Source organism: Oncorhynchus mykiss, chromosome 13 (assembly GCF_057628025.1).
Source record: "Oncorhynchus mykiss isolate SJ-2025 chromosome 13, ASM5762802v1, whole genome shotgun sequence".
Classification (NCBI taxonomy): Eukaryota; Metazoa; Chordata; class Actinopteri; order Salmoniformes; family Salmonidae; genus Oncorhynchus; species Oncorhynchus mykiss.
The window spans coordinates 37328411-37338338 of NC_143034.1; the positions used below are offsets into that span (position 1 = coordinate 37328411).

At 40.6% G+C, this 9928-nt stretch overlaps 1 protein-coding gene across 1 annotated transcript in view; it reads right to left on the bottom strand.

Annotated features, from left to right (window-relative positions):
* The window catches only part of LOC110487387 (uncharacterized), a 120962-nt gene that overhangs the window by 71758 nt on the left and 39276 nt on the right, over positions 1-9928 (bottom strand). The gene's annotated exons all lie outside the window — the stretch shown is intronic.

Sequence of the window (9928 nt, forward strand, 5' to 3'; positions counted from 1 at the left end):
ACAGTGGGGATGGTGTGTTCAGCTGTGTTGCTTTTACGCCAAACATAACGTTTTGCATTGTTGCCAAAAAGTTCAATTTTGGTTACATCTGACCAGAGCACCTTCTTCCACATGTTTGGTGTGTCTCCCAGGTGGCTTGTGGCAAACTTTAAACGACACCTTTTATGGATATCTTTAAGAAATGGCTTTCTTCTTGCCACTCTTCCATAAAGGCCAGATTTGTGCAATATACGACTGATTGTTGTCCTATGGACAGAGTCTCCCACCTCAGCTGTAGATCTCTGCAGTTCATCCAGAGTGATCATGGGCCTCTTGGCTGAATCTCTGATCAGTTTTCTCCTTGTATGAGCTGAAAGTTTAGAGGGACGGCCAGGTCTTGGTAGATTTGCAGTGGTCTGATACTCCTTCCATTTCAATATTACCGCTTGCACAGTGCTCCTTGGGATGTTTAAAGCTTGGGAAATCTTTTTGTATCCAAATCCGGCTTTAAACTTCTTCACAACAGTATCTCGGACCTGCCTGGTGTGTTCCTTGTTCTTCATGATGCTCTCTGCGCTTTTAACGGACCTCTGAGACTATCACAGTGCAGGTGCATTTATACGGAGACTTGATTGCACACAGGTGGATTGTATTTATCATCATTAGTCATTTAGGTCAACATTGGATCATTCAGAGATCCTCACTGAACTTCTGGAGAGAGTTTGCTGCACTGAAAGTAAAGGGGCTGAATAATTTTGCACGCCCAATTTTTCAGTTTTTGATTTGTTAAAACATTTTGAAATATCCAATAAATGTCGTTCCACTTCATGATTGTGTCCCACTTGTTAATTCTTCACAAAAAAATACAGTATTATATATTTATGTTTGAAGCCTGAAATGTGGCAAAAGGTCGCAAAGTTCAAGGGGGCCGAATACTTTCGCAAGGCACTGTATGATGTATTGTTACACCATGTAGCAGCAGTATAGAGGTCAGTGGGGGACAAAATTGTTGACACCCTTGATAAAGATGAGATAAACAACTCTAAAAAATAAAGAATTCAAATACTGAGCTATATTGTATGTAAAAAATAAAGGGAAATTATATTATTTTATACGAATACAATTGCTCAGAGAAAGATATATAGTTTAACATGTAATTCTCAAAAGGTCCAGCACCCTCCCCTTGGGAGGATAACAACACTGAAATGTTTTATGAGATTCAAGAACACATTGGGAGGGATCTTAGCCAATTCCTCCATACAGAATCTCTCCAGGGTCTTGATTTATTTTGTCTGCACTTGTGGACTGCCCTGTTCAATTCAAACCACAGGTTTTCAATGGAGTTCAAGTCCGAAGACTGAGATGGCCATTGAAAATGTTGATTTTGTGCCCAATTAACCGTTTCTTCGTGGGTGTTGATGTGTCTTGCTGGAAGATCCAGTTATGGCCAAGTTTCAGCCTCCTAGCAGAGAGGTAACCAGGTTTTGGGCTAAAATATCCTGGTAGTGGGTAAATTTTATTTATTTATTTTATACATACATTTTTGCTCATCTTTATCAAGTGTATAAATAAGTAGGTGCTTATTTTGCTATCTAGTTATGACTGAATCAGAAATACAGATATGGAGTAGATGTTGAGTTTGTTTTAAATTCTCATAAAAATCTGACCTAATCAAACAACACTTGTTGCTCTTTGTACGTGTTGATATAATATTCATATTTAATGGAGAGGAAAAAAACGTTTCCCTAAACTGCTTTATAATATTATAATTCATTGAAGGAAAAAAAACAAGCTTTCCCTCTTCAACTGCGTTTCCTCCCTCCGGACAGCAGATGGCGATATGTGTCTTTCAGGCGATGTTTCTACTGTGGCGTAAAATCAAGTGGACCGAACGCTCTTCAACAACTGCAGGTAGCTCGCTAGCCAACAAAGTCGGAACATTCAAGTTCTTTAGACAATTTCGTGTTTTATTTGACACTATGATTTAAACATACCTATGTGAAAACAACTAGCTACCCCATTTAATTTCATATATACGTTGTAAGTCAACTAGCTGGCTGGTTAAGTTCGCACTAGTTTGGTAATTAATGCTAGCTAGCTAACATCTCTGACCATGAGGTCACTAAGCTACTCTCCTCCTGCTAAAGAAGAGGAGGTCTGCTGGACGGAGAAAGAAGCTCTCGTGAAAGAGGAGGAGGAAGAGGAGGCTGTTACAGTACACAAACAAGTAGAGTGTGAGGCTGTTACAGTGAAAGAAGAAGAGAAAGACGTTTCAGTGAAAGAAAAGAAAGACCCCTTCAGAGTGAAAGAGGAGGATGTTACTGTGAGAGGAAGATGCAGTTTTTGGAGATGAGGATGAAGAGGCGGAGATTACTGTCACATTAGAGGAGGATGAAGAAGAGAAGACTGGAGATCTGATTAACACCGGTAAATACAGTGAGTACTATCTTATAAAACAGGGACATTGATCTGATTGCCACCAGTAAATACAGTGAGTACTATCTTATAAATCTGTATCTTATAAAACAGGGGCACAAACTCTGCAGTTGTTGAACTAATGTGTGATTTTAAAAGGGCATTCTACACTTGAATATGTTTTTGTACTGTAGGAATTGTTCATGACGTCCTCCAGTGATTTTTAACTTTTCCTGTTGAAAAGTAATATATAAATACAGTAAAGTATAAACACACTAAAGGGAAACAAATGTCTTGAGCAAAATAGTTTTTTTTTTGACAACTGCAAGCTTGAAGGAGTGAGTGATGTTATAGTAAGGCCTTCAAGGAGTTGGCTTGATGGGAAGTCGTGATGTCATCCAATAAGCGACTGATCTTCATGTGAATATTCATTATTCTTTATAAAATCCTTCCTGTTCTGTCAAGTTGGTTGTTGATCATTGCTAGAAGGCCATTTTCAAGTCTTGCCATTGACTTTCAAGACGATTTAAGTCCAAACTGTAACTAGGCCACTCAGGAACATTCAATGTCATCTTGGTAAGCTCCTCCAGTTTAGATTTGGCCTTGTGGTTTAGATTATTGTCCTGTTAAGACAGTGTTTCATATTCAGATCTCTGAAATGCACTCTACCTACGTAACATTTAGTGTCTCCTTATATTACGCTGGGAAACAGTTTTCATGGGCACAGGAATCCTAAATAATTTCAGTGAATGCAGAATGCCATGTTTTCATTTGTTGGCTTTATGTAGGCTATTGTATTTTACATAGTTGGCAATAAAAGTTACTTTTAGATTTGTATAATTTTTATTTAGATTTAGATAGAATGTAGATTATTCACAGACAATGATTTTGAGATGCTATTATAATTTAAATGAAACTGTTCCACGAAAATGTGCATATGAAAATCATAACCGGCACACAGATTGGTAGAAATGGTCAGATAAATTGGCACTACAACTGGAAAAGGTTGCAGACTGCTGGTGCAGTCTATTAGTCTATTACTGAAAATTTCAGGAGCAGAATGGCAAAATTTACGAAGTCCAGCAGCAGAGAGGGGCTCTCTCTGGTCGGGTTATGTTGACGACCGGCTCCCTCTGGTCGGGTTATGTTGACGACCGGCTCCCTCTGGTCGGGTTATGTTGACGACCGGCTCCCTCTGGTCGGGTTATGTTGACGACCGGCTCCCTCTGGTCGGGTTATGTTGACGACCGGCTCCCTCTGGTCGGGTTATGTTGACGACCGGCTCCCTCTGGTCGGGTTATGTTGACGACCGGCTCCCTCTGGTCGGGTTATGTTGACGCCCGGCTCCCTCTGGTCGGGTTATGTTGACGCCCGGCTCCCTCTGGTCGGGTTATGTTGACGACCGGCTCCCTCTGGTCGGGTTATGTTGACGACCGGCTCCCTCTGGTCGGGTTATGTTGACGACCGGCTCCCTCTGGTCGGGTTATGTTGACGCCCGGCTCCCTCTGGTCGGGTTATGTTGACGCCCGGCTCCCTCTGGTCGGGTTATGTTGACGACTGGCTCCCTCTAGTCATTTGTGTGTATAATTTATTTAATCAAACAGCGTGCTTAAAGCATCAGACAAGTTCAGTACATATAGATTTTATAAAAACACATGGGGCGATTGGTAGAAAACAGATGACTGACTCTTGGTTGACCAAGATGTATTTTAGTTGGGGACAGCACTGGAACATGATTCTGGGGCTCCCGAGTGGCACAGCAGACACGGCATCTCAGTGCTTGAGTTGTCACTATAGACACCCATGTTCAAATCCAGGCTGTATCACAAAAGGCCGTGATTGGGAGTCCAATAGGGCGCCGCACAATTGGCCCAGCGTCATCCAGGGTAGGCAGTCATTGTAAATAAGAATATGTTCTTAACTGACTTGCCTAGTTAAATAAAGGTTACATTTAAACAAATGAAAAATTGTGTTTCATGACAAACCATTTTTTACAAATCCGTCAAGGCACCAACTTTGAGAAGGGTTTAAAACAAAGGTTTCAAACCAATTCATTAATGTAATTGAATCTATGTATGTCTTGCCTTTAATGTAAGGGCATGAAAAAAATGGCTGAATATGATACAATGACTTATCAACAGCTCTAATAATTTGACCCCCACAGGAAATCTACACTGGCAATTCTAGAATATACGATATATCCTAGAAACCTGGTTAAACTATCATTATGACATCATGGATGAATTCTAGAATATACTATATAGCCTAGAAGAGTGAAGAGGTCGCTAGGTGTTGGGTTACGGTTTCTACCGTTCTCTATGAATTTGAGTGGTTACACTTCTTCTTCCTCCATCCCTCAGCTGTTTACCAAACCAGGTCTCTGGGCAGCCATTTTGTTGCTGTTTAAAAAAAAACACACAACCCAGCAATCTGCAGTTTAAACAATAACAAATCTGTCATTCCACCACTGTTTTGTTAATAAAATGATTATGGGGTTGGAGAAATGTAACTACAGACAGACATACCTATGGATGCAAGGACTGACCATCCATGATATCAACATTATAGTTTTAACCATGTTTTAACCATGTTGAGGCTATACAGTGTTGATGTACATTGTTTATAGTAAAAAAAGCTTATTTGGGGATCTGATGGGGTACAACAGTTGAACTAAGCTCATGAAGCATGTGTAATATTCTTCAAGAATCAATGGCTATAAATAAATAATTTAAAAGTCACAATATGGATGTAGCAATTGCAGATTTCCGCTTTAACACCAAACATCAGTTCAACAACTGCAGAGTTTGTGCCTCTGTTTGTAAGACAGTACTTACTAGTGTTAATCAGGGAACGGTTTCTCAAAACCATTTTATGGCTAAATTCATCGTTAGAACCATTGGATGCCTTAAGATGCGTTTGGGAAACGGCCCAGATATCCAGTTTCATCCTCTTCTTCCTCCTTTTTCGATGTAACAGTCCTCTCCACCTCCTCCTTCACGCCATAAACTGCATAATCCTCTTATTTTACTGTAACATCCTCCTCTAACACTTTGAACGCGTCTTCCTCTTCTTTCACAGTAACGGCCTCATCCTCTACTTCTTGTTTTACTGTGATATCTCCTTCTTCTTTAGCAGGATAGTAGCTTAGTGACCGCATGGTCGGAGGTGTTAGCTAGGCTAATGCAAACTTAACCAGACCGCTCGCTGACTAATAACAACAACACCGTAAATATGAAATCAAATCGGATAACTAACTAGACGACAGAAGTGGGTTTAAAACACAGTGGCTAATAAACACGAAAGCGTTTAAAGAGCTTTATTGGTTCAGCTTTTTTGTCTAGCAAGCTACCGAGGTGTCAGACTAACTATTATTGCTTCTGAAAGCTGTTGAAAGAAGCGTTCCGTCCACTAGAATATACGTCACACCAACAGCATCGCCTTAAATTTTCAGACCGCCATCTGCTGACTGGAGTGGGTAACGCAGTTGAGTAAAATGTATATTTTATCTTCAGATAACAAGTTAAAGTGTAGGAAGCATGAGTTTTTACTCACCAGTGTAACAATACAGTGTGGTTAAAGACTTAGTAAGCTAGTTGTAGTCACGACGTGATTGCCTATAAGTACAAACAGTTATGTTTTGCGTTATTACATATTTATTAACTTATTTTGTGAACTCTTCCAAACTACCCACAATGCAGTATTTCTTCACGTCATATGGATGATCAACTCTGTGCTACTGAGTTTGTATGCCAGTGTAACGGTGTAATGAAGTTACATTTTTTAAATATATTTAACCTTTATTTAACTAGACAAGTCAGTTAAGAACAAATTCTTATTTACATTGACGGCCTGCCCCTGCCAAACCCTAACCCAGAGACGATGCTGGGCCAATTGTGCGCTGCCCTATGCGACTCCAAATCACGGCTTGTTATGATACAGCCTGGTTTTGAACAAGGGGTTGTAGTGACGCCTCTTGCACTGAGATGCAGTGCCCTAGACCGCTGCGCTGCTCGTGTGTTTGCATTACACTCAGTGTAATACACTCAGTGATAAAGGTATGGGATTCTGGGTAATCCACAGCAGATTTTTGGAGAATTTGAAAATTGAGTGGTCCTGGGATAGAAATGTATAAAGTTGACATTACATCATAAAATCCAACTTTTAAACCATACATTAGCAATTTATGTTTAATAACTACTGTTGTTGGTTTGGCGTCAAATAAACCTCTCTTTATATGTTTCTTGCCGAATCTCAGATTTCCATGTGGGTTTTATGCTGAAGTTCCCTCTTTCAAGTTGGTTGCAAACTGGAAAATGCATCTTCTTTAGGAGTGCTATTTTTACCCTGTCGACTACGGATCGTTCATCCACACTTTGTGTCTCATCAATGCAGGTAATTTATGACAAATGTATAAAGTATATGTTTTATAAACTCATGAACACCAGCCAGTTTATTTACCCGGTTTTGTTAGTTTAGGTGTATTATACTTCTTCGCCACCAGAGGGGGACATTGAGTAATCTTTAAGGTTAATTTGATCATTTTTGATACTATAATGGATGACAGTTTATTCTGATGTAGTGAATATGAGACACATGAAAATAATGTCTTTATTTTTATTATAGTAAATTATGAATTAGTAGAAATTGTTAAATCCACTATACGATCACAATAACTTTGATATACATTTCAACTGTTTTTTTGTCAGTATATTATATGGCAGATTTATGTAGAATTGCTGTGGGAGTGCTATTTATATCCCGTCACTACTGATCATTCATCCATACTGTGTGTGTCCCATCATTGCAGCTTTGGAAATAAATGAACTATCCATCCATTGCACCTTCCTGTGTTGACTCACTGACTTGAGAGACTAGGTCGATATCTAGCTCAAGCTTGCAAACACACCTTCATTTCCATTAACTTCATCACACCTGCCCAGACCCACTAGAACACACCCCCATCTCCATTAACTACATCACACCTGCCCAGACCCACTAGGACACCCCCCCATCTCCATTAACTACATCACACCTGCCCAGACCCACTAGAACACACCTCCATCTCCATTAACTACATCACACCTGCCCAGACCCACTAGAACACACCCCCATCTCCATTAACGACATCACACCTGCACAGACCCACTAGAACCCCCCCCCCCCCATCTCCATTAACTACATCACACCTACCCAGACCCACTAGAACACACCCCCATCTCCATTAACGACATCACACCTGCACAGACCCACTAGAACACACCTCCATCTCCAGCACCCGCATCAGCACCATTTTATTTCTCTCCGTCGCCCACTCACTTTCAACTTTTAGATAATTAAGCATTTTACCATTCTATTGAATTAACAACAGAGGATTGGCTGATTTCCAGGTTTTAACTATAATATTTAAGATGACTGATTAGAAAAGTATCATCCAACCATCGGGTATCTCATTGCATCCTCATATGTATAACTGTACTTCTGACAGCCAACTTTCTAACTCCTGCCATAACTTTATGATGTCATAACATTCCCAGAAGGATTATTGAGTCATTGTTAGTTTTACACTTAAGACATGACTCTGCCGTTGTGCTGTAGAATTTGTGAATTATGTCTCTTGTATAATAACGGACTATCATTTGTCCCAACATCACAGGCCACAGACTTTGATACAGTTAAAGACTTCCGAAAGTGTTTTAATGGGTGCACCTGCTCCCTGTGCACCTGCCAATTTAAATCCATTAAATGAGACAAGTTACCAGACAGGACATATTGCTGATGCTCTTCCCATTGATAACCTGAATGACAATTATCTTGTGGTCGTGAAGACGGCCAATTGGATGACGTCGTCCATCGGGATTCCCCCAAAAAAGAAGACTGATCACTGGAGTCAGATGTGAAGGAGGAGGTTGATCATCAGGAGTCAGATGTGAAGGAGGAGGTTGATCATCAGGAGTCAGATGTGAAGGAGGAGGTTGATCATCAGGAGTCAGATGTGAAGGAGGAGGTTGATCATCAGGAGTCAGATGTGAAGGAGGAGGTTGATCATCAGGAGTCAGATGTGAAGAAGGAGGTTGATCATTAGGAGTCAGATGTGAAGGAGGAGGTTGATCACCAGGAGTCAGATGTGAAGGAGAAGGTTGAGATGTGAAGGAGGAGGTTGATCATCAGGAGTCAGATGTGAAGGAGGAGGTTGATCATCAGTGAACATCTAGGATTGTGGCTGGGCTGGCGTTTCCACTTCCAGCTTGGTCATATATTTTGATACATTGAATGTTGATATTTTGAACCTATGTTATATATTTGTACCTCCTGTTTCATGAAGTGATGTCACTGAGTACTGCCCCTATATATACAGTTCATTCGGAAAGTATTCAGACCCCTTCACTTTTTCTACATTTTGTTACGTTACAGCCTTATTCTGACATGGATTAAATAATTTTTTCCCCCTCATCAATCTACACACAATAACCATTAATGACATGACAATACCCCACAATGACATCACAATACCCCATAATGTCATCACAATACCCAATATTGACATCACCATACCCAATATTGACATCACAATACCCAATATTGACATCACAATACCCCATAATGAAGCTTGTAGGCTTATGCCTATTTGGGCAGTGCGTGTGGCAATAGGCTTCGCTGATTATTGAGTTGCGGCTGTCAGTGAAAAGCATCTCAAATATGTGTGAAGTATAATTTGAGTTTAATTTAAAATGTTGAGACAAGAAGAAGGGGATGGTTGTGTGGTGGTGCTGGCTTCCACCAATTCTTGCTCCTTCATTGTTTCATTGTGTGAATTGATTGAGTTTATTTTATCAATTCCTCATTACAAATGTCACCAGTAGTAAATGTACCGTTACTTCCTGTCATTTGGTTACATTCATTTCTGTTAATGCATGTATTAATTACAGTCATTTACTGATGTCATTCTCAGAGTGGAAACGTTGTCTGTTCAAAACCTGCTCCACTTGTGAGAAACCAGTTTTGGTTTATTTCAGAACCATCATTTACAAGATTCATCAATTTTTTCATTGTCTTTTTGTTTGGAGTTCTCCATGTGAGCAATGAGCTTATCTAGTTTCTCTGTCCTGATAATGTTGAGGGAGCGCGTGTCTGGTTTCTCTATCCTGATAATGTTGAGGGGGCGCATGTCTGGTTTCTCTGTCCTGATAATGTTGAGGGAGTGCGTGTCTGGTTTCTCTGTCCTGATAATGTTGAGGGAAAGCGTGTCTGGTTTCTCTGTCCTGATAATGTTGAGGGGGCGCGTGTCTGGTTCTCTGTCCTGATAATGTTGAGGGAGCGCGTGTCTGGTTTCTCTGTCCTGGTAATGTTGAGGGGCGCATGTCTGGTTTCTCTGTCCTGATAAAGTTGTGGGGCGCGTGTCTGGTTTCTCTGTCCTGATTATGTTGGGGGGGGCGCGTGTCTGGTTTCTCTGTCCTGATTATGTTGGGGGGGGCGCGTGTCTGGTTTCTCTGTCCTGATAATGTTGAGGGGGAGCGCCCACCTGAGCATAGAACTA